General features: G+C 41.7%; 2 long non-coding RNA genes across 3 annotated transcripts in view; one reads left to right on the top strand and one right to left on the bottom strand.

Annotated features, from left to right (window-relative positions):
- Positions 1-26,614, top strand: part of LOC138159986 (uncharacterized) — an 80,350-nt gene that overhangs the window by 24,964 nt on the left and 28,772 nt on the right. The window contains exon 2 of one of the 2 annotated variants that reach the window (XR_011168037.1): positions 25,221-25,389. The exons of the other annotated variant lie outside the window; for it this stretch is intronic. This is a non-coding gene — a long non-coding RNA (uncharacterized lncRNA). The remainder of the gene's footprint in view (positions 1-25,220; positions 25,390-26,614) is intronic. 2 annotated transcript variants of the gene reach the window in all.
- LOC138159787 (uncharacterized) lies at positions 3,870-13,020 on the bottom strand. Its single transcript, XR_011167976.1, has 3 exons — positions 12,818-13,020; positions 11,457-11,601; positions 3,870-5,324 (listed from the first exon to the last, which is right to left on the bottom strand). It is a non-coding gene; the product is annotated as an uncharacterized lncRNA (long non-coding RNA).

Here is a 26,614-nt window from a genome sequence, read left to right on the forward strand (position 1 = left end):
TTTCATTTTCCATCATGAATCTTTTAGAATTGTCTTGTATCATTGTATTGTTGAGAATAGCTAAGTCATTCATAGTTGATAATTGTACAATATTACAGCAACTGTGTACAATGATCTCCTGGATCTGCTCACTTCACTCAATAGCAGAATTTCAATGATCTCTTGCTTCTCTCCCACTCCAGGAAATAAGCTTCCTCTGATCACACACTATCCTCTGATTTAGAATGTCGAGTCCCAAGGTGCCAGAGCCCCATGTCCTGATACCATAATAGACAGCACTTCGTACATTATGGCTAGTCAATAAATCTGAAGAGGTAGGATTGGGGGACAACTGGAAGAGAAGGCTTAATTAGAACTCCTCAGTCTCCAGTGAAGTACTGGATTTCTACTCCTACAGTGGTGGGAAAAGCATTGAATTGGAAGTCCAGAAGACCTGAGTCTTGGCTCTCCTGCTAACTTTCTGTATAGGCTTGGACAAATTTACTTCATATATCTGAGCCTCAGTTTCCTTAGATGTAAAATATGTGGAGTCTGGACTAGATATGACTTCTAATGTCCCCTTCCAACTCTGACATTCTTCAGTTCTGTCTTTTGGAGAACAGATAATGAATCTTAGAGCTAGAAGGGACCTCAGAAGCAATCTAGTACAACTTTCTCATTTTACATATGAGGAAACTGAGGCCTAGTGAGGTTTACTGACTTGCCTGAAGTCACATAGGTAGCAAGAATCAGTCTCTAGGGGAGGTGTAGACTGACATCCATGGTGTTCATGAGAGAAAACCCAGACCTGGCATAATAATAACTACTGACAAAAGATTCTTTAAATTCATAAGCCCCTTTACATTGATTATCTTATTTAAGTCTCACAGGAACCCTGTAAAGTAGATACTACAGATACTGTTATCCCCATTTTATAGATAAGGAAAAAAAACTGATAGAGCATATACTCTGCCTAGAAATACTAGTTAACTCTCAAACTGGATTTGAATCCAGATGTTCCTCACTCCAAGGCTGTCAGAAGATGTCAGAAAGTTAAGTCCTCTAATCAGTAATGATTTAGAGAATTTTTTCATATGACCAAAATTGTTTTTTATTTCTACCTTGGAAAACTGCCTATTCACATCCTTTGACCATTTATCAATTAAGGAATGACTTGTATTCTTACAGATTTGACAAAGTTCTTTATATATTTGAAATATGAGACCTTTATCTGAGAATCTGTCTATATAATTTCCCATTAGGCCCACCCCACCCCAATTTTCTGCTTTCCTTCTGATCATGGTTACATTTGTTTTATTTGTAAAAAAAAAAAAAAGAACTTTTAAATTTAATTGTGATGGAATGCTACTGTGCTATAAGAAATGATGAGCTCAATGATCTTAGAAAAATGTGGATGGATTTGCACGAAATAATGAAGAAACAAGCAAAACCAAGAGAATGTTGCATACAGTAACAAGAATATTGTTTTAAGAACAATTTCGAGTAATTAAGTCATTTTGACTATTATAGATAATCAAATTAACTACAAAGGACGTATGAAGGAAGATGCTATCTATCCAGAAAAAAACCAATAAATAATATAGAATGGTTTTACATATATTACATGCATACATATGTGTGTGTGTATATATATGTATATATATATATATATATACTTACACATATTTGTGTCTAATGGTAGCCATCTCTATGGTGGGGGTAGGGAAGGGAAGAAAAAAAAGAAATTTACATGATAACTTTATTATGTATTTAAAAGGAATAACAAGTTATAATAGATTTGCAGTTTCATGTGTAAGCATCTTTTTTTTTTCCTATTATACTATGTTAAGGAAATTCTTGTTTTATTTCTTTTTTTTTTTGGAGGGGGGAAGGCAAGGCAATTGGGGTTAAGTGACTTGCTCAAGGTCACATAGCTAGGAAGTGTCAAGTGTCTGAGGTCGGATTTGAACTCAGGTCCTCCTGACTCCAGGGCCAGTGCTCTATTCATTACACCACCTAGCTGCCTGTTTTATTTTTAAAGTTCAGAATAAAATAAAAGAAAAATAAGTCTCAAAGTACCTTAGGATACTGCTGAGTCCTCTTAGAAACAACAAAAAAAATGGAAACAAGCATTGATCCTTCAGGAAGAAGGTGAGTTGGGAGTTAGGGAAGGAGTGAAGCTGGGTATTCTCAGGCTGGTCTTGGGTTAGACACTTCCCTTTTGTTTTGTATTTACTAGAAACTCGACAATGAGTGGAACAGATGCCCACAGAGAATACATTTAGCAAATTATTTGGAGAGGGCTATTTCTGAAATCAATCATCAATCACTTTTTATTACTATTAAATAGAGTTTATGAATCCCCAAGGCTCACTGAAGTCCATGATTGGGAGGGTGTTTCCTCTGCTACAGTAGGGCCTAGAACTGAGCAGTGGACCAGGGAATGGCCAGGGTAGATCATTGGAGTCAGGACCATAGGGACCAGACACCTCAAGAAAGTTAATTATCTTCTTTACTCCATGTCAAGCCCTGATTCTAACTGGGTTATTTGGTTTAAGAAACTATTATTCTGAACCAATTCCATCCCTTTGGTTTCTACCTAGAAATGAAAGCATGATTTAGATACTCATTCAAGGTCGAGGTTTCCTTGGTCACTTCAGCCCACATTCTTCTTTCCCTTCCCTGAACAGCATACTATCCTAGAATTAAGGGTGTGTTGGAACCAGAAACCAACAACCAGGAGAGCTGATTATTAAATTTTCTTTTTTAAAAATTTATTTATTTTTAGTTTTCAACATTCACTTCCATAATATTTTGAGTTTTAAATTTCCTCCTCTCTCACCTCTCCTCCCACCAAGATAGCATGCAATTTGATATAGATAGGCTCTACATATATATTCATATTAAACATTTTCACATTGGTCATGTTGTAAAGGAGAATTAGAACCATGGGGGGGAGGAACAATGAGAAAGAAGAAACAATTAGAGAGAGAGAGAGAGAGAGAGAGAGAGAGAGAGAGAGAGAGAGAGAGAGAGAGAGAGAGAGAGAGAGAGAGAGAGAGAGCAAATAGTGTGCTTCTATCTGCATTCAGATTCCATAGTTCTTCCTCTGGATGTGATGGCATTTTCCGGCATAAGTCTTTTGGAGCTACCTTAGATCCTAACATTGCTGAGAAGAGCTAAGTCTGTCAAAGTCAGTCATTACACATTGTGGCTGTTACTGTGTACAATGTTCTCCTGGTTCTGCTCACTTCACTCAGCATCAGTTCACCTAAGTCTTTCCAGGTTTTTCTGAAGCCTGCCTACTCATCATTTCTTGAATTAAATTTTATCTTAATTTTTAGTTTACATTATTCATTGCCACAAGATTTTGAGTTACAAATTTTATCCCCATCTTTTCCTTAACCACCACCCCAAAACAGCGATCCTACTGAATACTCCCTCCCCCAATCTGCTCTCTCCTATATCCTCCCACATCCCCCCTCTGACTTTTCACAAGATGGATCTCTATGCCCCAGCACCTGTATTTTCTGGTTGCAGGAAGAAAATAATAATAATAATAATAATAATAATATATATATATATATGTTTTTTAAACATTTGATTTTAAAACTTTGAATTCCAGATTCTTTCCTTCCCTCCCTCCTCACCCACCCTTACTGGGAAGATAGGCAATTCAATATAGGTTGTAGATGTGAAGCTATGCAAGACCTTTCCATTGTGGGTATATTGTGAAAGACTGACTATATTTCTCTCCATCCTATCCTGCCCCCCACTTTTTCTATTCTCTACTTTGAAACTATCCCTCTTCAAAAGTGGATGCTTCCAACTTCCCTTCCCCCCAACCTGTCCTCCCCTCCATCATCCCCCCCTCTCATTCCCTTCCCTCCTACTCTCCTGTAGGGTGAATACCCTATTTAGTGTGTATGTCTTTCCCTCCCTAAGCCAAATTCAATGAGAGTAAGGTTGACTCATTCCCTTTTACCTTCCTGTTCTTCCTCTCCTTTGTAACAGTTTTCCCTTGCCTCTTCTATATGAGATGATTTACCCCATTCTGTCCCCATCTCCCCTCATTATATTCCTCTCTCACCTCTCAATTTTACCTTTTAAGTATCATCCCTTCCCGTTCAATTGGTCCTGTGCCCTCTATCTATGTATACCTGTAAACATATAGACACACATTCACATATGTATTCATATGCCCATATACCCTCATATATAGACATATATATATATATATTTCTATTCCCTTCAATTATTTTCATACTGAGAAAAGTTTCATCAGTTACAATTATTGTTTTTCCACGTGGGGATGTTAATAGTTTAACTTTGATAAGTTCCTTATGATTTCTTTTCCCTGTTTACCTTCTCATGCTTCTCTTGCTTCTTGTATCTGAATGTCAAATTTTCTATTCAACTCTGGTTTTTTCATCAAGAAAGCTTGAAAGTCCTTTATTCAACTGATGACCATATTTCCCCTGAAACATAATACTCAGTTTTGCTGGGTAGGTGATTCTTGGTTTTAATCCCAGCTCCTTTGACCTCCAGAATATCATATTCCAAGCCCTTTAATCCCTCAGTGAAGAAGCTGCCAGATCCTGTGTTATCCTGATTGTGTTTCCACAATATTGAAATTGTTTCTTCCTGGTTGCTTGTAATATTTTCTCCTTGATCTGGGAACTCCAGAACCTGGATATAATATTCCTAGGAGTTTTCTTTTTGGGGATCTTTTTTCAGGAGGTGATCGGTGGATTCATTCAAGTTCTATTTTGCCCTCTAGTTTTAAAAAATATCAGGGCAATTTTCCTTGAGAATTTCTTGAAGGATGATTTCTAGTTTCTTTTTGTGATCATGGCTTTCAGGTAGTCCAATAATTTTTAAATTATCTCTCCTGGATCTATTTTCCAGGTCAGTGGTTTTTCCAGTGAGATATTTCACATTGCCTTCTATTTTTTCATTTGTTTGGATCTGTTTAATACTATCTTGATTTCTCATAAAGTCACTGGCTTCCATTTGCTCCAATTTAATTCTGAAGGAATTATTCTCTTCAGTGAACTTTTGAGATTCTTTTTCCATCTGGCAAATTTGACTCTTTAAGGAAATCTCCTCATTGGCTTTTTGAGCCTCTTTTGCAATTTCAGTCAGTCTATTTTTTAAGGTGTTATTTTCTTGCATCATTCTCATTTCTCTTCCCAATTTTTCCTCCACTTCTCTTATTTGGTTTTCAAAATCCTTCTTAAGCTCCTCTATGGCCGGTAATCAATTCATATTTTTCTTAGAAGCTTTTGGTGCAGGAGTTCTGACTTTGTTGTCTTCCTCCTGCTCCATGCCTTGATCCTTTTTGTCTGTAAAAAAGGAATCCAAAGTCACACCACTCTGCTTGCCCCACTTCCCCTGCTTGCTCATGTTGCCACTCAACCACTTGACTCTTGAACTTTTTGCCACAGTAGAACTCTGCTTTCAGAGAGGAGAGCTTTGTCCCAAATTGCTGGGGTTTTCGCACCTGCTGGAGCTATTAATTGGGTGCCCTCTAAGAAGCCTCCACTGGCTCTGGCACACTGGTCACACACCCCAGGACCTCCACTCAGGACCAGGATCTGGATCCAAGCAGGTTAAAGCAAATGGTATTACCCCTCAGAATGGTTGCTTGGTCCCCCTACAATCTGCAGGCCAGGAGCTCTGAAGCAGCCACAGGGCAGCAGCTGTAGTACCTCAGCTGCTTCTCGCCCCGGGGGCAGAGGCCAGACCTCACTCCCAAACACCCTGTTCCCAAAGTTCACTGACCTCTCACTTTGTCTTTTGCATTTATGGGTTGATAATTCTGGAAACCACCACAGCTGCTGGTGGTCCACTCTCCCAACATCCCTCTAGTCAGGCTGGTCGGGCCACCCTGAGGCTAAACCTCGGATTCACAGGGGGCTAGGTCCCAGCGCACTGCACTGGACCCTTCCTGCCAGCCTTCCGGGCTGTCTTCAGTGGGAGGTTAGTTCCTCTCTGTCAGTTTGTGTGTTTTGTAGCTCTAAAGTTTGTTTAGAGTCATTTTTTACATGCACTGGAGGAGGTGGAAGTGGGAGCCCCGTGGAAGTCCTGTTTCTACTTTGCCATTTGACTTCGCCCCCTGCTCATCCTTTCTTATAGCACAATAGTTCCATTACATTTGTATACCACAACTTGTTCAGTAATTCCCCAATTGATGGACAACCCCTCAATTTCCAATTCTTGGCCCCCACAAAAAGAGCTGCTCTAAATATTTTTGTACACATGGGTCCTTTTCCCATTTGTGTGATCTCTTTGGGATATAGACCTAGAAGTGGTATTGCTGGGTCAAACGGTTTGTACAATTGCATAACCCTTTGGGCATAGTTCCAAAGTGCTCTCCAGAATGGTTGGATCACTTCACAACTCCAACAACAGTGCATTAGTGTTCCAATTTTTCATCATCTTCTCCAATATTTTTCATTTTCATGTTTTGTCATGTTAGCCAATCTGATAGGTGTGATGTGGTAAATTAGAGTTGTTTTTATTTGCATTTTTATGATCAATAGTGATTTAGAGCATTTTTATATGATTATAGATAGTTTTAATTTCTTCCTCTGAAAACTGCCTGTTTACAGAGTATGACCACTTATCAATTGGGAATGACTTGTAGTCTTATAAATTTGATTCAGTTTTATATATTTTAGAAATGAGGTCTTTATCAGAAACACTGACTATAAAAATTGTTGCCCAGCTTTCTGCTTCCCTTCTAATCTTGGTTGTATTGGCTTTGTGCAAAAACTTTTGAATTTAATACAATCAAAATCATCCATTTTGCATTTTATAATGTTCTCTATCCCTTGTTTAGTGATAAATTCTTCCATTCTCTATAAATCTGACAGATAAACTATTCCTTGCTCTCCTAGTTTCCTCATAATATCAGCCTTTGTATTTAAATCATGTACCCATTTTGACTTTATATTGATATATGATATAAGATGTTGGTCTATGCCCAGTTTCTGCCATACTATTTTCCAGTTTTCCCGGCAGTTTTTTTTAAAATAGTGAGTTCTTGTCCTAGAAGCAGCTGGGGTCTTGAGATTTACCAAACAGTAGATTACTATGGTCATTGACTATTGTGTCTTATGTACCTCACCTATTCCACTGATCCTCCACTCTATTTCTTAGCCAGTACCAAGTAGTTTTGATGATTGCTGTTTTAGAATACAATTTAAGATCTGTTACAACTAGGCCACCTTCCCTTGCATTTCTTGTCATTAATTCCCTTGATATTCTGGACCTTTTGTTCTTGCAGATGAATTTTGTTGCTATTCATTCTAGTTCTATAAAATAATTTTGGGTAGTTTGATTGATATGGCACTGCATGAGTAAATTAATTTAGGTAGAATTGTCATTTTTATTATATTAGCTCAGCTGACTCTTGAGCAACTGACATTTTTCCAATTGTTAAGATCTGACTTTATTTGTGTGAAAAGCATTTTGTAATTGTGTTCCTATAGTTCCTGGGTTTGCTTTGGCAGGTAGACTCCCAAATATTTTATATTTTCTACAGTAACCTTTAATGAAATTTCTCTTTTCTATCTTTTGCTTTTGGACTTTGTTAGTAATATATATATATATATATACACAAATGCTGGTGATTTATGTGGTTCTATTTTATATCCTGCAACTTTGCTAAACTTGTTTACTTCAAGTAGTTTTTTTTTACTTGATACTCTAGAATTCTCTATGTATACCATCATATCATCTGCAAATAGTGATAGCTTTGTTTCTTCTTTGCTTATTCTAATTCCTTCAATTTTTTTCTTCTCTTATTGCTAAAGCTAACATTTCTAGTACAGTATTGAATAACAGCAGTGATAATGGACATCCTTATTTAACCCCTCAGTCTTATTGGAAATGCTTCTAGTTTATTCCTATCACATATAATGCTTGCTGATGGTTTTAGGTAGATGTTACTTATTTTAAGGAAGACTCCATTTATTTCTATGCTCTCTAGTGTTTTTTAATAAGAATGAGTGTTGTATTTTGTCAAAAAGCCTTTTCTGCATTTCTTGAGATTATATGATTTCTGTTGATTTTCTTGTTGATATGATCAATTATGATGATAGTTTTCCTAATATTGAACCAGCCCTGAATTCTTGGTATAAATTTTACCTGGTCATAGTGTATTAATCCTCAAGGTAAGTTACTGTAATCTCTTTGCTAATATTTTCTTTAAACTTTTTGCATCTATATTCATTAGGGAAATTGGTCTATAATTTTCTTTCTCTGTTTTGCCTCTTCCCAGCTTAAGTATCAGCACCATTTTTGTATCATAAAAGGAATTTGATAGGACATCTTCTTTGCCTATTTTCCCAAATAGTTTATATAGTATTGGAAGATTGTTCAATTTTATACCCCCAGAAACCAGTAATGGATACAAATCAGGATTTGATTTATTATTTTGTTGTATAGACTTAAGAAAGTGATAGAAAAAAAAATGTGAATAATGTGGTTAAACTTAAGAGTGTGTCATGTGTACTTTTTTTCCCTGAAATGCCTTTTATTAAATACTTGCCAGCACACCCCTATACATTTGGAGGTAGAAGGGAAGTTATCTAGTTGGTTTTTCTTCATTTTACAGGCAAAAAAACCTGAGGATCAGGGAAGAGTAATGACTTTCCCAAGGTCATGTAGGAGATGAGCAGTGTTATTGATTTGATTATGGCCATTCTAGCATTTGCTTACATATCATCCCGTACCATTCTCTAATTGTACCATAGAGAGGTCTCATAGTGTAGTGGACAGAACGTTGGTCTGGGAGTTGAGAGACTTGGGTTCTCATCCCATTTCTGCCATAGCATGGCCTTGACTAACTTCTTCATCTCACTGAATGGACAGACCTCTGTAAATCTCTTAGTGTAGAGTAGAATCACTGAGCAGTTACACAGTGTCTAGGGACACCTCTCTGCTGGAGAAAGCAAGAGTCTAGAGTGGGAGGGTCAAGAAAAGGTAGGACATCCACAGTCCTGTGTTACTTCAGCTTGTCTGAGTCTTGGTCCTAGATTGACCAGGCTCCCAACCAGGGTAATGAAGGGTTTTGATACCATGCCTGATGAGTGTTGGTTAAAGGAATATATGTTAAGGCTTGAGAAAAGAAGATTGGAGTGGGATGGGTGAAGTGGACATGATAGCTGTCCTTAAGCATCTGGAAAAGGGATTGAATTTCTTCTAGTTGGCCCTAGAGGGAAAAGCAAGGAATGAAGGGTAATAGATCTAAAGAAGAAGATTTAAGCTTGTTATAAAGAAAAACTTCCTGATGATTACTGTCCCAGTGGGGAGTTGGCTTCTTTTGAGATAAAGGTTCTTCTTTACTAAAGGTCTTCACAGAAAGGCTGGATGGCTGCTTGGCAGGTGTGTAGTGGAGCTTGTTCAGTGATAGTTTGGATGCAGTGGCCTTTAGAGGTCCCTCCCAGCTCTGAGATTCTGTGAAATCCTGGCCTCCATTTATTGCCATTAGCGCTATGAGCCTACCAGCCTACAGACAGCCAAGCTCTAGCCATTGGTCAAGGTGACACTTGCTATACCTTCTGCCCAGTCCCATGCAGAAAGAAAGTAGTTAATTCTTAGTGCTTCTCTAGGCTGGTGAGGCCCAGTGCCTATAGAAACCTATAGGCTGGTGGACACAGAAAATAAGCCAATGCCTATTCTCTTTCATCTCCTACATTCCAGTCATACCTACCTTGCTGTTCCCCATACATTCCAGAGTCCATGCTCATGCCTGTGGAACAGGATCTAGCATATGTGTGAATATCTTGGGTCCTACTCACTACACAGAAAAGGCTAGGGCTGTGGGCTGCTTTCAGGAAAGTTGTGATAACCTATAATGGAAATTGTAGAGATTGTAGATCGTGTAGAGATATTCTTTAACTGACTGTGGTCTGCTAACCATGAGGTTAGGAGCAGCCTTTTTTATTAGCTGGGTAGCTAGAGCTGGATTTCCTCCCAAAAGGCACCAGCAATCACCTGTCAGGCTGTTTTCTGTTGGTTTGATGTGATGGTGTATGGCGAGAGATGAGGCTAGAAAACTTGGGCCTTTTCCCCTCTGAGGTCACATGATCTTGTAAAAAAATGGGCAGCTTTTGCATTTGTTCTTTTCCATTTTAGGTAAAAGAATTAGGGATGATGACTCTTTGAGTTCTGAAAGTTCAGGTGGGCAAGTTCTGGGTGTCTTTGCATCCCAGTATCTGAGTATTTGTAGCCAACTCAGTATCAGGACCCAGAAGCCATGCCACATTTAGATGTGAACATGGACTTGGTGAGACCAATGCTACCTAGCGACTGTGCTGAGGTGTTGGGGAGAAATGTTTGTACTTTTGTTTCTTGCTGTAGCTTTAAGGTAACTGTCACTTTGGAAAAGCTAACTGATGTTAAATGGTTAAATGGAACTGAGTTTCTATTCACTGGCACATGACTGTAGAGGAAACACCACTGGTGGGGGCTCAAGCTAATAACATTAACAAGAGATTTCCCAATCCCTCACTGTACCCTTAGAATATGGAGGAGATGCTATAGCAGGTCATACTCTGGGAGACTTAGTCCAGAGAATATTTACTAGGATGTTCTTCTCTTTCCCCTTTGCTTCTCCTAACCCCTAGCTCCCTTCAGAGTACAATTTAAACATCACTTCCTATCCTAGGCCTTTCCTCATTTCCCCAATTATTAGTGTCACACATCCCTTTGTAGTCAACTTTAACTCATCTGTGTTCACGTAGCATCGCCACAGCATCATGTAAGTTTTTTGAGGGCAGGGGAATTACATTTTTGTCTTCACACAGGGTTTGGCACACTGTAAGGGATTAATAAATATTTGTTGAATTGAATTGAAGGGGTGTAAGAGTTTTGGTCTATGTCAATCCATTAACAGGTATTTACTTAACAAGAGTGTAAGTAATAGTAGGTCCTTTAAGCATTTTTTTTTGGTATATTATCAGGATCCCTAGATTCTGGGCTCTACCACTAACTGTGTGACTCCAAAACTATCCCAAAGCAAAGCCTACCCAAGAGGATCCTTCTATCTGACCTTGAAAGGAAAGTCATAGAGTAAAGCCAGCACATTCACATCAACCCTTCCCTGCTCAGGAAATAAGCAATACTTACAAAGCAAAGCAGCAGCTCCCTGGCCCTTCCCCCTCCCCAGAAGCCAGAAGAAACAACCCTTGAGAACTATTCCTAGAATGTCTCTGGAGCAAGTTTTATCAATGCCTTTTGAGCTTGTTTGGGTTTTGGGGTTTTTTTTTTGCTTTTTTTTTTTAACATCTTAGTCATTTCCTGATATCCACCCACCCCTCTCCTCTTTGTAACAAAGAAAACCCTTTCCATGAAGCCAGTAGACAGGCTTTGTCAATCAGCTAACAAGAATTTATTATGACTTATTCTGTGCCAGGAATGGTGCTAAGAATCAAGGACATAAAGGAAGTAAAAAAAATAGTCCTTACCCTCAAGGAGCGTATATTCTGATTGGAAAGACAACACAAAATAACCAGGTACATTCAAGTTGTATTTCAGGTAGATGGAAGGTCATTTCAGAAGAAGATGGGGGAGATCAGGAAAGGGCTCTAGCAGAAGGTGGGATCTCCTCAGCTGAGTATGAAGGAAAAGACAGGGAAACTTAAGAAGTGAAGGGGAGAGAGGGGAGCATTTCAAAAACACCTATCTTCTCTCATTTCTCAACTAAGAGGAGAAAAAAATTGTCATCAGTACTACTGGATCAATGGTGGTCATTGCAATTAATCAGGTGCCACCTACCTTGCCATATTATATTCATTTCCATTATCATCATTGTGTATTTTGGTTGTGCTTCCTGGATGTGCTTTCTTCCCTCTGCATCAGTTCTTTCTAATCTTTCTATGCTTCTCTAAACTCCACATATTCACTGTTTCTTGTGGGCTGAGCAGTTTAAGAACTGGGTGTCAGCATACTATGCACTTATACCTTACTACAGCAAAGGCAAGGGTAAAGGTCAGAGAGATAAAATGAACCTAAGACCCCACTGCGTCATGCTCTGCTCCACACAGGCTACCATGGCTTTGGCGGTGACACAGGCTTTTGGTTCCAACATTTCCCCTGAAACGAGGCTGAAGCTTTCAGGACAGTCTGTCCCCTGATGGATGCTTCCTGAAGACTGCTTGCTGAAGTTTACCTAGGCTGCTGTGACCTCAGGGCACATTTCTTTACCTCTCCTCTTGGCCTCCAATAAGTTTGCCTAATGGTGGGCATGCAATGCTCCTGCCCTCGGTACTTTCTCTTCTGAATTCTGCCACTACTCTTGACAATCCCCATCTTGTCCCCAAGACAGGACCATGGGATCCCAGATCTGGAGCTGGAAGGGACCACAGAGTTCCTCCAGTACAGGGTCCTCAGTTTTCCAGATGAGGAAACTGAGACCTAGAGAGTCAGAGTAACTTATTTAAGCAAGGTCACACAGGCACAAGGTAGTAGAGACACAGCCCCATCTACAGCCTAACTGCAAACCCATATTTGCTTGTCTCTCTGTGTCTCCCTTTCCCTCCTCCTTCTCCCTCTCCATCTCTCTCCCATTCTCTCATCTCTCTCCCTCCCTTTCATTCTCTCTTTATCTCCTTCCCCCCTCTTTCTCTCTCCCCTCTTTCTCTCCCAGTCTCTCCTCCTCCTCTTCTTCCTCTTCCTCTTCTTCTTCCTCCTCCTCCTCCCTGTCTCTCTGTCTCTATCTCTGTTTCTGTCTCTGTCTCTCTCTCTTCCTCTCTCCTTTCCCCTCCCCCCATCCTTCCCTCCCATACTGCCACTTACAAATGGAGGGATGCAGATGGAGTACACTTACCCTTCAGTCTTTGTGTCATTAAGCTACAAAGAAACTGTTCAGCTGCCCCAATTTCTCAGTGAAGACTCATTTCATTACAATCAGCCTCAAAAACCTATGATTTTAGCTCTGTATTTGGAGGCTGCTGGTTCTAAAATAGTGACAAGTAAGGAGATGAAAAGAGAACTGATGTATGTGTTTTTCTATGTCTCTCCAAGTTGTGTGTGTGTGTGTGTGTGTCCTTGAACCAGGGCCTGGGAGTCAGGGCTGTGGGGTTCTCTCTCAGGCCTGGGAACAGATTTCCCAAGGCCACTGTGGATTTAGCCTCTTTGGAATGCAATTTCTAGACCAGGGAACTTTGCATAATCGCCCCTTCACAGACTGCAAATCCGGTAATTCTCTTTCTTTCTCTCACATACAAAATAAAACAAAACGCCCAATAGCCTCATTTCTACCCCTCAGTAAAGATTTCATACCAGGACTTGGGGGACAGGGAAGGGAGGACTGTCACTAAGCAATATTACTTAGAAGACATGAGGAGAATTGCCAGGTAGAATTAATGCCAAACAACTTATCCGAATGAAGGCAAGAAATCCATCAATGCTGCCCTTGTTGGGGATTCCCCCCCCCCCCCCCCCCCCCCCGGCTATTGTACCAGGCCGGCTGCCTGCCTGAGGGCCTTCCTTGGTCAGAACTGGAGCTGTGTGCTACAGAGATCCTTGTGGAAGAGCTAGGTCATCTTCTCTACAAACCAAAGGTATTGATCGTCATGAGCCTTGAACTGGCTCTGAGAGGCAGCAGGTGGTGATGGAGAGTGGGGGGGAGGGTGGGACTAGCTGTGTGTGACCCCTAGGAAAGCCATCTGACTCCTTGGTACCTTACGAAGCTCCCTAAGACATTCCGTTGGAGGAGTCACTGATCTGCGGGAGCAGAGGGAAAGTGCAGACCAGGTGATAAAATCACAGGTCTGAAAACCAGATCTGAGTTCCAGTTCGAAATAAGGGTAGACTTGTGGCGGTTGGGACATCCCTAGAACGAGAGACATGTCTCTGGGGTAGTGTAAGAACTCGATGAAAAAAAAAAACATGTGGAAGTGTGTGTGAGTGTGTGTATACATGTGTATGTATGTACATATACATGCTTACACATGTCCACACGTGTGTAGATACCCACCAAATGTACACAATGTATTGTGCATGAGATACATTATGTCACACAATATACTTTCAAGTACATACATACATGTGTGTGGGCACACACGTGTGTGTTTGTATCTCCTTACCTGCAGAATAAGGGAATTGAACAAACTACCCTCTGAAGCTTCTTCCTGTTCTAAATAAGTGTTTCTGTGATCCCATATCTACTGACCTACAAGGCAACCTCTCTCCCCCTTTAAAAGGCCACACCTGGGAACCATTCCCAAGAGACCTCAGAGCTTAACTTGTCAAAGCTGAATGAAACCCTAGATTCCCCTCCTCCAAGCCTCCCATCTACAGAAGAGGAAATTGAGGCCTAGAGAAGTAAGGGATGAAGTGGTATTGAGTAGAAAGTGTCCTGGAACCAGAGAGTCGTGGCTCAAAGCCAATAACTCATACTAGTTGTATGACCTCGGACAAGTCACTCAGAGTCCTTGGGCCTCACATCCCTCATCTGTAAAAGGGGGAAGTAGAACGAGGCGGCTCCTAGCTCTAACACCTATGTTCTTATGTCCAGGGTCACATAGGTAGCAAGCAGGGAGCTGGTATCCAAGCCCACATCCTTGTGACCCAAATCCAGATGACTTTGCCCTTTGTCAGGAGGCCTGAGGTTTCTGTTGCCCTTTTTGGCCTAAGGAGCAGGGATCCTTTTGACCGGGATTACACAACCCACAAGCAGGCCAGTGTGTGGACAATCTTATCACCATTGGATTTACTTTGGAGAGACTGACGCATAGACCACTTACAGACTACCAGCAGCCACTCTCCCAAGGGACACAGGCACAGAGACATCGTCACTTAGGGGTGAAGGTTTAACTACTGGCTTTCCGGGAGGGAAGATGTATGCAGGATATACTTTTAAATTTAATTTGCAATATTGACATTTTTAAAATCATTTTCTTAAGTCTAGAGTGACAATCAACAAAATAATAAAATCAAGCTCTGATTTGGATTTGCCAGTTTCCAAGGTGTAAATGCTCACAAAAATTGAATAATTGGCTCTTCAGATAAGACACTCCTCCCCCTATCCCATTCCCCAGATGTTTTATTGAACTAAGTCAGAGATGGTGAACCTGTGGCCTCCAGGCCATATGTGGCACTCTACATCCTCAAGTGCAGCCCTTTGACTGAATCCAAATTTGTTCTTTTTTGCTTTTTGGAGAGCAATTGGGATTAAGTGACTTGCCCAAAGTCACACAGCTAGTAAGTGTGTTAAGTGTCTGAGGCCACATTTGAACTCAGGTCCTCCTGACTCCAGGGCCAGTGCTCTATTCACTGCACCCCCCTAATTTGTTCTGTCAGGTTTAGATTCAGACAAAGGGTTGCACGTGAGGATCTAGAAGGCCACATGTGGCCTCAAGGCTCAGGTTCCCCACATCTGAATTAAGTGAATCCTTCCACAAAGTAAGGAAAACATAAATGTGTGGACTCCTCAAGTTACCCCAGCCCCTTCTTCATACTTGCAAGGAAGTCCACTCCCTTGTCTCTGGAGTCCCAGTCCCATGGACCCACACTTGGCTACATCAGAGTGACCAAGGCCTTGTTTCACAACTGGCAGGGCTTTAATTATATGCTTTTATTATAAAACTTGCAAGAAGTCTCCCCCGCCATAGCCATAGTTACACTAACCCAACAGGCAATTTAAGGAATCAGCCTCAGTAGCTAGTAATCTAATTCCTTAAGTACCCTCTGAAAATATGTTTACATTAGAAGACAATGTCTTGGCATTTGTTTTAATGTTAGACATTGCTGGTAGAATTTCTCTTGAATTGATGATTTACATAATTACCTATAATAAACAACCCCAAATGAGAACCGTTTAAAATGAATGGTGAACAATCAAGCGGTGATTAAATTGAAGTTTCAGTGCTAATACTTGGTATGTGAATGCTTGATGAAGCAATGAAATGTGAACATTGAGCTTGGAGTCAGGAGGCCTGGGTTCTAGTCCTGATTAGGCAATAGTAATCACTGTTACTATCACCCTAATCATGTGGGGGGGAAAAGTATCTAAACCACTGGTAGTTAGAAAAATGCACATTTAAACAACTCTGAAGTTCCATGTCACACTCCTCAAATTGCCAAATTTGTGACCTGAAGCAAATCACTTAAACTCTGGGCCTGTTTCCTCATTTGGAAAAGGAGGGAGAGAGGCCCGAAGATTTCTTAGTCTCTTTCCCACTTTAAAATCCCGTGATCCTGTGACACATTGGAATTGACTTCAACCCCTTATTTTTTGTGCTTCTGTGGGTTAAGAAGTTAACTCTATAATTTTCCTTTCCAGAAACCCCTGGGGTGAGTTTTGTGAGTCAGATTCAGTTTAACTGACCTGCACTTTCTGATAGATGAGCTTGTTCTGACTGAGACATAAGAGCAGGGCACTAACTGGGTGCCCCCGGAGATTTGTATGTAGTTTGGGATTTATTTCATTTAAATTGGCTGTGACCAGCTGACAACATCTGGAGCTGATCACAGCTGGTTCAGAGCAGCCTCAGTTTTCCACCACAATCTAAGGAGGCAGCTGTTAAGAGAAACGCCAAAGGGTGGTTCCCTGATTGGAAGAGTCCAAATTGGGTTGAGCATGTGAGCAGTGTCCAATGTCCACAGGCAACTTGACCGGTTAGCACTCAGATGAGAACTCGTGGCCCACCAGGACTAAGGCACCTAATTAACACTGAAGATTAAATGTAATCTTCCATTTTGCAGGATTAGATTCAAGTCTTGAAAATATTTGCTTGATTACCCAATTGATAAATGGTCAAGGGATATGACTAGGTATTTTCATAGAAAAAAACTCAGGCTACCCATAGGCATATGGAGGAAACATATCTAAATCATTAGGATTGAGAGAAACACACATTTAAACAACTCTGACCTTCCATGTCACACTCCTCAAACTGGCAAAGTTGACAAAAAAGAAAAATGACCATTGCTGGAAAGGCTGTGGGAAAACAGGTACATTAATGCCCTGTGGTGAAGGTGCCAACTGGTTCGGCCATTCTGGAAAGCCATTTGGAACTATGCCCAAAAACCTATTACACTGTGTATATCCTTTGACCCAGCAGTACCATTACCAAGTCTAATCCCCATAGAAATCAAAGAAAGAGGAAAAGAACCCATATGTACAAAATTATCTATAGCAGCTGTTGGTGGCAAAGAACTGGAAACAGAGGGGCTACCTGTCAGCTGGGGAACAGTTGAATACATGATAGTATGTCAGTGTGATGGGATACTATTTTGCTGTAAGAAATGATGAAAGGGATGGTTTCATTAAAACCTAGGAAGATTTGTATTCACTGATACAAAGTGAAAAGAGCAGAGCTAGCAGAACAATTGATAACAATAACAGCAACATTGTAAAGACGATCAACTTTGAAAGACTTAGGAACTGACCATCACAGTGACCAGCCATGGTTCCAGAGGACTCATGATGAAACATGCTTCCTACCTCTGATAGAAATTCAGTGCAAAACTAAGGCATAATTTTTTTTTGGACACCACCAATTTAGAAATTTTGTTTTGCTTGAATGTATATGTGTGTAATAGGAGGTTTGTTTTTTTTTTTTTTTGCTTTCTCAAGGAGGAGAGGTGGTGATAGAATAGAGGTGGGAGGGAAAAAAAAAGAAGGTGGATTTTTATTTGAAAAAAATGAACATAAAAAACGAAGATACCAATTGATTCACAGAAAAACAGAGCAATTTTGTTACTACTTTGTTAAATTTAACACGTATTTTAAAAAAAAAAACAACTATGTTACAAACCCACAGGTTTATGAGCCATACTCTTTTTAGGTTTTTATATATCATATTGTTGGCATTTGTTGGTGATCACTAAGTTCATGGTTAAAAAATAAAGAAAAAGTATACATTAAAAAGAGAATGTTCACTTCACTGCAGACGATTCTACGTAGGCAGGTCTTTTTATCACCACCATCATCATCACATATTTCATATCCCATACCTATTAAGTATTTAATGAAACTCAGTAACACATCAGCGGCTGTCCCAAACATCTGTGCGTCAGCTGTCACAGCTTATTTGGGACAAGGATTTTTGTAAATAGTTTGGTGATGATTCCTTAGTACAGTATGTACCCTACTTAGAAAGGCTTGTTTTGCTAGTCCAAAAGGACTGGGTATAATTGGCATTTGGTGATCTGGGCCATTTGTTTTTGTTTCTCTAGGCAGTGTGGAGAGAAGACTACCAGGTGGGGCATGGATTAGAAAAATCTGTTTTGAAACTTAGAAGTTGTGAGAAGGAATTTGTGACTTTATCTCACCTTCTTTCCTTCTGCATAGCCTATCCCTCAGGGGAAAATGGAATCTTGGGAATGAGACAGAAATATGGCACATGCAGCTGGTCCAAAGGTTCAGCCAGTATGGCCCCTGAAATGGGGACAGTCTTTGAAGGCTAGCATTTCAAGCACCTCTTAATCATGACTGCAGGGGCTGAAGCTCTCATTGCCCAAACTACTGTCTAGGTCAATCAATGGGTCAGTCAACAAACATTTATTAAGAGTTTACCATGTACCCAGGGCTGTGCTAGGTCAGACAAAACTGAATCCCAGTGTAAAAGGAGGTAATGCTACCTACAGGATATCATTTGAGGGGTGCTGGAACACTCTGCTTGCTGAAGGGTAGCACGTATGAGCCTCCCCCTTCTAATTGGGTTCTATTTCCACCTTGAAAGTCAATCTCTGAGCTAGACAGTGAAGGTAGCAGCAAGACATAAGAGAAAGACCACTGGACAAGAGATTTGTATCCTATTCCTGCTTCCTCCGTAAAGCTAACTGGGTGACCATGGGTGCTTCCTTTAACGTCCCCCAATATAAATTTTCTCAGTTATAAAAATCAGACTGATATATATATATATATATACACACATATATATATACATATACATATATATATATAAGGTTTCTAAAATACTATTGTATAATATGGTAGAGAAGGCACAAGGTGGCACAGTGACTAGAGCACCAGGCCTATGGTCAAGGAGACTCATCTTCCTGAGTTCAAATCCGACTTCAGATACTTACTAGCTGGTGACTCTGGGCAAGTCACTTAATATCTCTATTTGCCTCAGTTTCCTCATCTGTAAAATAGAGATACTATCTTACCTACCTCCCAGGGTTCTTATGAGAATGAAAATGCTTAGCACAGTGCCGGGCACATATAAGCATGACATAAATGCTAGATATCACCATCGTTGTGTAAGGTATATACACAAATAACCATAAAACAAGGACCAACATGATTAGGTGACACAAGAGAAGTAGAACAGGTGGGACAGCTCACTTCTAGATTGGAGAAGGGATGGCATAAGGGGTGTCATTTGGTTTGGGAAAGCAGGATTTCAATAAGTAGAAATGGGATGAAGGAGGAAAGAAGGGTATTTCAGGCTGCAAATGCAGTGGGGAAAGACAAGATACTCAAGCATCCCATCTCTGACACTTACATGGGCAACTTTGAGTAAATAACTTATTCTTCTTGGCCTCAGTTTCCTCATCTGTAAAACGAAGGGGTTGGACTCCATGGTCCCTGAGGTGCCTTCCAGCTCCAGCTCTCATTGATTCATGACTGGTGCTTAACTCTGAATGGTATCGCCAAGGCAGAGACTATAGAGAGACCAGAGAAGAGGGTGAAGACAAGCTTTGGAGGATGGAATCAATATTAAGGGCTGCAGAGAGGAGGCAGCGTGGTGTAACAGGTCATATGATTTGGAGTCTGAGGACCGAGATTTTCATTCTAACTCCCTCATTTACTTTAGGCGATCTTGATCAAGTCACTTAATATCTCTAGACGTCAGTTTCTTCCTCTAGAAAACAAAATGGTTCAGCTGGATGGCCCCAGAGATCCCTTCCAGCACTGCATCTATGATTCTAAGAATAGGAGTCAGTGACAGGCGGAGGAGTCACAAGAGAAGAAAGAGAATCTGGAAACTGTAACGCCCTGGAACCTAAAGATATCTAAAATGATGAGAGTCAAGAACTGTTGGTGAACTATTTAAAAAAAAAAAGGCAGTTTCAGTGGCCTGGAGTAAAGGAAAGAATGCTGAGTTTTAGTCCTGGCTCTGATTCCTACTCTCTGGAAGACACTCAGCAAGTCATTAGCTTCTTTGTGCATCAGATTCATCCTTTGTAAAATGGGTCTAATAACACCTCTACTACCTACCTCCCAAGGTTGCTGTGAGGAAGGTTCTTTGAAACCTTGAAGTGCTATAAAATAGGAGATTGTTATTATTTAATAGAAAGGGAGCCTGTCATAGAAGACCAACCTTGGAGTTAGGAAGACTGGATTCATGCCCATCTTTGACACATTAGTTGTGTGACCAAGAAAGTCACAACTTCTCAATGCTCCTCAGTAGCAGGTCTAAGATGAAAAGTTACAGATGGGCTGCTCCACCGTGGGGTGGGGGGAAGAGTGTTATTCAGTAGAATGATGGGAATGGATATTGGATCGCGAGGGCATGAGGAATGAATAGATGGTGAGTACTCCATCTAGAAGGCGGCACAGTCTTTTGGGAGTTACTGTTAACATACAGCTTACTGGGGATAGGAGGTAATGATGGGGGAGTGGGTGTGAAGGCCTCCTAGGATTTCTTCTAGCTTTCTTTCCTTAGCATGGATAAATTTATCAAGCTAGTACAAGAGAGTAGCATTGAAGACACTCTCAGAGGATGGTATTCAGGGAGCATAACTGTCCTATAAGCTACTCCTCCAACTTGAAAAGGAAGTCCCTAGAGGGTCACTGCCCCAGGTTCAAAGAACTCTGTGGACTTGGACTCTTAAAGTTATACCTCACAGGCCCTTCTGTATATACCTTTCTCTCCTCTGAATCTGCCCTTACCCTGGTGGCCACCCCATGTGTGGATTACTGCAATGACCTACTGGTTAGTTTCCCTAACTCAAGCCTCTTCTCATTCCAGGTCTTTCCCCATTCAGTTATTGAATAGATTTCCCTAAAACACAGGTCTGACCATGTAACCCCCTCTTCAATAAACTCCAATGACTCCCTGTTTTCTCCAGGATCAAATATAAAATCCTCTGTTTGGTTTTTATAGCCCTGTATCACCTGACCCTTCCCCACCTTTCTAGTTTTCTTGTACCTTGCTACCCTCCAGTCACTCTGCAATCTAGTAGCAGACTTCCCTGCTGTTCTTCAAATGTAATACTTCATCTCCCAGCTCTGGAATTTTCACTGGTTGTTCCCCCAAGCCTGGAACAGCCTCCTTTATCTCTCCTTCATCTCCACCTCTACCCTGCCTTCTCTGGCCTCCTTCAGGTCTCAACAACTGGCATGTCCCAGTCCCACCCAATCTTTGGGCCTCCTTTCTAAGATGATCCCCAAATGATCCTATCTATAGCTTGTTTGTACATGGGTGTTTACAAGTTGTCTCTCCCATTAGAGTGCAAGCTCTTTGAAAGCAGGGGTGGGGGGGGGTTGGCCTTTCTTTATATTCCACTGACACTTGGCACAGTGCCTGGCATATAGTAAGCACTTAATAAATCCTTGTTGACTTAACTATTCTGAAAACACAAACCAACACTGAAGAGAGTGATGCGGTACAGACATTATGCATAAGGCAGTCACACATGAGAAACACATGTGGACCAGTAGCAGCTCATGTCTCTGGCTTTGCAGGCCCTCTGATGTCCAGACCATTGTGCTCCTCCCTGGACAAAATGTCTTGGTTAGGCCTGCTGCTATGTTAGATTGACTATGTCTGATTTCTTTCAGGGTGCATTGCTCACTGGGATTGCTAGACACATTGTAATACATTGGTCATTTTCTCTGCCTAAGCTGAAATCCTTGGGAAGGGCACTATTAGACTTTCAGAAGGAACCAGAAACCTTAGACCTGGAGTTGTGGGGAATCTAGCCATATTTGCACCTTTGGTGATACAGACAGGGGTATATAAAAACCAAACAGAGGATTTTATATTTGATCCTGGAGATAACAGGGAGCCATTGGAATTCGTTGAGGAAGCGGTGACATGGTCAGACCTGTGTTTTAGGAAAATCTATTTGATAGCTGAATGAGGAATGACCTGGAATGAGAAGAGGCTTTGAGTTACGGAAGCCAATCAGCAGGTCAGTGTAGTAATCCACACATAGGGTGACATCCAGGGTAGCGGCAGATGCAGAGAAGGGTATATACTGATGGGTTTGTGATTTCCCATCTCCAGAAGGGCCAAGCTTTCTCTCTCTCTTAGAACCCTCCATCTGGACTGCCCAAGGAGCCAAAATACCCAGATCTCTTAGTCAACAAACTACTTTTTTTATCCTTCAGGTGTCAGGATGTTTCTGTTGGTTGTCATTTCTTCTAAGAGGCATATTACTACAGGGTCCCATAGCCAGCATCTGAACCAAGAACAGTAACTCTTAAAGTCACTGAGTAACCACCAAAGCTGAAAATGAACATCCATTTCTTAGAACTGATGTTCACGGAACTGTCCCCAGGGAAGGAAGCAGAAGAGGCAAGTGTCCAGGGACTCAGATTGGACTTGAGAAGTGTGTGTTCTCACCACCATCTGCTTATGGCCGCCATTGCTTCTGGAGGATCAGAGGAGAAAAATCCATCCCCTTTCCTTGTTGTTGAGCTCAGAGCTCAGTGCTTTCTCAAAGATGTAGATCTTTTCTATGCAGAGCAGAGCAACCTTGCCTTTTATCTGGGACACAAGAGGCGTTGTGGATTTCCTCTGCCAATCATGAAAAGTCTCTGGTACCCCAGCCATTGTCATCATCCAATGGCTACCACTCCACCATCTTCTCTGGTTAACTGAGCAGCTTCAATTTAAGCATCAGCTGCTGATGGCCACTATTTATCATGTTTCAAGTTGTTTAGGAATAAATTTACCCCACTTTCATTGGGAATTTCTAATTCACCTCCTTTAAAAAGAATCATATCTTAAATTTATATGGAACTTTCCATTATTTCACAGTCCTTTTATCTCTGTTTTTTCTTATCATTTTCATCATTTTACAGATGGAGAAAACAAGGCACAGTTAAGTGACTTCCTTAAGGTCCCACAAGGAGCTAATAGAGCCCAGAGCCAGAACACACTAACTCATAGCTTGCTGTACTTCCTGCTACATGCCACAGCAGTTTTAATTTGGGAAAGGGGAACACTACACGGAAAATCCTGAAAGAGGGTATTGCTGAAAGAGGAGGTAGGTGGTATAGGGGATAGAGTGACAGGCCTGGAGTCAGGAAGGCCTGAGGCCAAATACTGCCGCAGATATTTCCTACCTGGACAACTCACTCAACCCTGTTTGCCTCAGTTTCTTCACCTGTAAAATGAGCTGGAGAAGGAAATGGCAAACCACTCCAGGATCTTTACCACGAAAACCCCAAATGGGATCACAGAGAGTCAGGTACAATTGAAATAATCCAACAGTAACAACAAAATCAGAGCTCAATTCATCCTGTTACCGACTAGCCTCAGATCCTGCTTAATTGTGTGAGAGCACAGACCCAAACACAGCCAGGCTTTACCCCTGGTCATGTCTAAGTCAAAGGAGATACTTTGGGGCATTTGTTAAGCCATGTCCTGTGCTAAACACAGGGGAGACAAAGGAAGATCATTTAAAAAAATCTGTGGTCTCTAGGAGCTCACCTCGTGGGCCCAAGGGGAGCCAGCATGCAAAAGACTTGGTACAAACAAGATCTATATAGGATGTATTGGAATAATCTCAGAAGGCAGGCACTGAGATTAAGAAGGACCAGGAGTAGGGAAAGGAAGGAGAGGGGACAGGGGGAATGGAGGGGAGGGGAAAGGGGGAACATAGGGGAGGGGACAGGGGGAATAGTGGGGAGGGGACAGGGGAAACGAGGGGACAGGGGGAATGGAGGGCAGGGGAAAGGGGTGAATAAACCCTGGAAGCAGAGAGAGCATATTCAGAATCCCAGAAGGTCATGAAGAAAACAGATTAGACTTTCAGACTATATCATCATATCCACATAAATGCGTTCTAAATCTGGGATCTATAAACATGTTTTTTTTGGTTTGACTTGGTTTTTAGCAACCACTCTTTAAACAAAAAAATTGAACATTATTGATCTCCTTTGTAATTCAATATGCATTTAAAACCATTATTCTGAGAAGGGCTCTAAAGCTTTAGTGGAGTGTCAAAGGGGATCATGACACCAAAGGAAGCCCACCCCCCTGCTCTAGGGCCTGAAAAGAGATGGAAATCTGCCCCTCAGAAATCTGATTTCCCAAACCTTTAACAACACCAGGATCCATTTTTTTTCACACGGGTGCACTCACAAAAACACCTGCGCAGAAAACACACACAAAAGCTCCCCCGTGCCCACGTTGGCATGCCAGGCCATATGGGTACTGGCCACTGAGCACCACAGCCCCCTTTCACTGAGCTACATACAGCCCCAGGATGCAGTTTGGCCTCCCCCTAGCCCACCCCATCCCACCCCTTGGACTTTTTTTTTCCTCCCTGGAAAGAAAAGGCCCCTTGTTCCAGTCCACACAAAGGACTAGGTGTTAGGTAGAAGACAAGATGTGAATGTTAATTGTGGCTGAGCCCAGAGACTTGCTGTCTCACCAGCCCAGCGGGAATTATCTCACACACACAGGGAGTGTTTGAGCAGGCGGGGAGAGCACATTGTAATCTGGTTAGGAGAGGGGACAACAAATCACTTGCTTGTACAGCCCAGCCATGGCAGCCAATAATAGAACCGCAAATGTCAGAATACAAATGGGTTCCGAGGGCCCACCTGGCTGCGGTATTTGTTTTCGCCCAGATTTCCATGACTACTGCCCTCTCCCTCGCATCTGTCCTAGAGCAAAGGCTGAAATTCCTTTGAGGAGCGAGGCCCCGGGGCAAGTGCCTTGGTAATTAGGTAGCAGAGCGGGCTCACCTCCTTCCCTCCTTAAGGGATGGCCCAGATTGCCGCGGCTCCTGCGCGATGGGCCTGGCGGTGGAACAGGCAGCATATGTTGCACATCGTGCAAACGTCGAAACAGACGTGCTCGCCTGGACCAGCAGGTCCTGCCCAAGTATTTTAACCATCTGTTTTTACTTAGCTGTTTTTGAGCAAATTATGTTTATTATGTTAATTTATTTTACTGTCAACAACACCAAATGACACAGTTGTTGCTAAACACCATCATTATAGATCGCGTTCTGGCATGTTACCAGCAGGGTTTTTTTTTTTTATTGCGACTGGAATAAATGCATATTAAAATGTCAATTTGTTTAAAATCTAGTTCAGAATGGGAAATACATCTGCACAGAACTGAATCGCTCCAGCAATGTTTGATTACAGAGTTCTCTCCTGGCCCCGGCGGCAGCCAGGCTGGGCTTTGGGCAAAGGATCGCTATCTGCACAGAGAATTCCTGCCCTTCTCCTGGAGTGCTCTGTCCAGGAAACCCAAGGTAGGTCAGGAGTTAAAAGTATGTGGCAGGCAGCTCAACCTTGGACTTTCCTTTCAAACAAACAAAACCCACCCTTTTCCCAAATGGACTCCCTTCGATTCCTGAGCCAATTTCAGTGGGTTAGATTTCCAGTTGCCGGGCTTTACCAATCCATCCTTCACACTGCTGCTAAATGGATATTCCCAAAATGCAGATCTGATGAGGTCACTCCTCTACTGTAAAATGTTCAAGTTCTCCCTATTATCCCTAGGATACACACAGAATCCTCAGCCTGACATTTAAAGTCCTCCACAATTTGTTTTTTTTGTCTCCTTGTCCCTCCCCCCAAGATGTTTTTAGTCCTATTTCTTATTACACTCCTTGATGCACTTTTTATTCTAGACATCCAGGTGTGTTAGCTACTGTTCTCCATTCCTACCTTTGCACAGGTGGGACCACATACCTGGACCACCTTGTAGAATGCCTAGCTCCCTTCAGATGTCTTCTCCACCTGACTAATCGTCAAGACTGCATAGGTGGTTAGATAACACAAGAAACATTTGTCTAGAGAAGCAGAGTAGTACACTGGGGTAGGTCATCAGAAGTTTTGACCCTGCTTGGACATTCACTAGGTGATCCTGCAAGTGAGTTAAATTCTTAAAAGCCTCAATTGCCTTTTATGAAAATGATGGCATCTGGAGAGGTGCTCAGGAAAATCCAGAGCATAGGCTGGAGAGGAAGGAGACATGGCAGTCCTGGGGAATCTCCACATGGAAGTTCTGGCAGGAGCCAGCAATCAAAAGGAGGGACTGCCAGGCAGCTGGTGTGTTGGCCATCCATCCTGCAGGCCAGCCACAGAGGCCTTCATGCTGCTCTGCCCATATAACGGGCAATTTCCTTCCCTGCACCTTCGCACACTGCCCATGTTTGATGCCTGGAATCTGCTGATTCCTCCTCTCTCAATTCCCAGTTCGTAATAGCTTTCCTCTCCAACCACTTTGGATGTATTCTCTTTATGTTTATATACATGTGTGTGTACATATACACACAAAAATGTATATATTTTCAGCTCAGTCATTTTTCAGTCATGTCTGATTACCCTATTTGGGGTTCTCTTGGCAAAGATCCTAGAGTGGTTTGCCATTTTACAGATGAGGAAACTGAGACAAACAGGATTAAGTGACTTGCCTAAGGTCATACATCTTGTAAATGTCTGAGATCACATTTGAACTCAGGAAGATGAGTC

Source organism: Petaurus breviceps, unplaced genomic scaffold (assembly GCF_028583685.1).
Source record: "Petaurus breviceps papuanus isolate PSGF00001 unplaced genomic scaffold, PetGlider_PUasm1.0 178, whole genome shotgun sequence".
Classification (NCBI taxonomy): domain Eukaryota; kingdom Metazoa; phylum Chordata; class Mammalia; order Diprotodontia; family Petauridae; genus Petaurus; species Petaurus breviceps.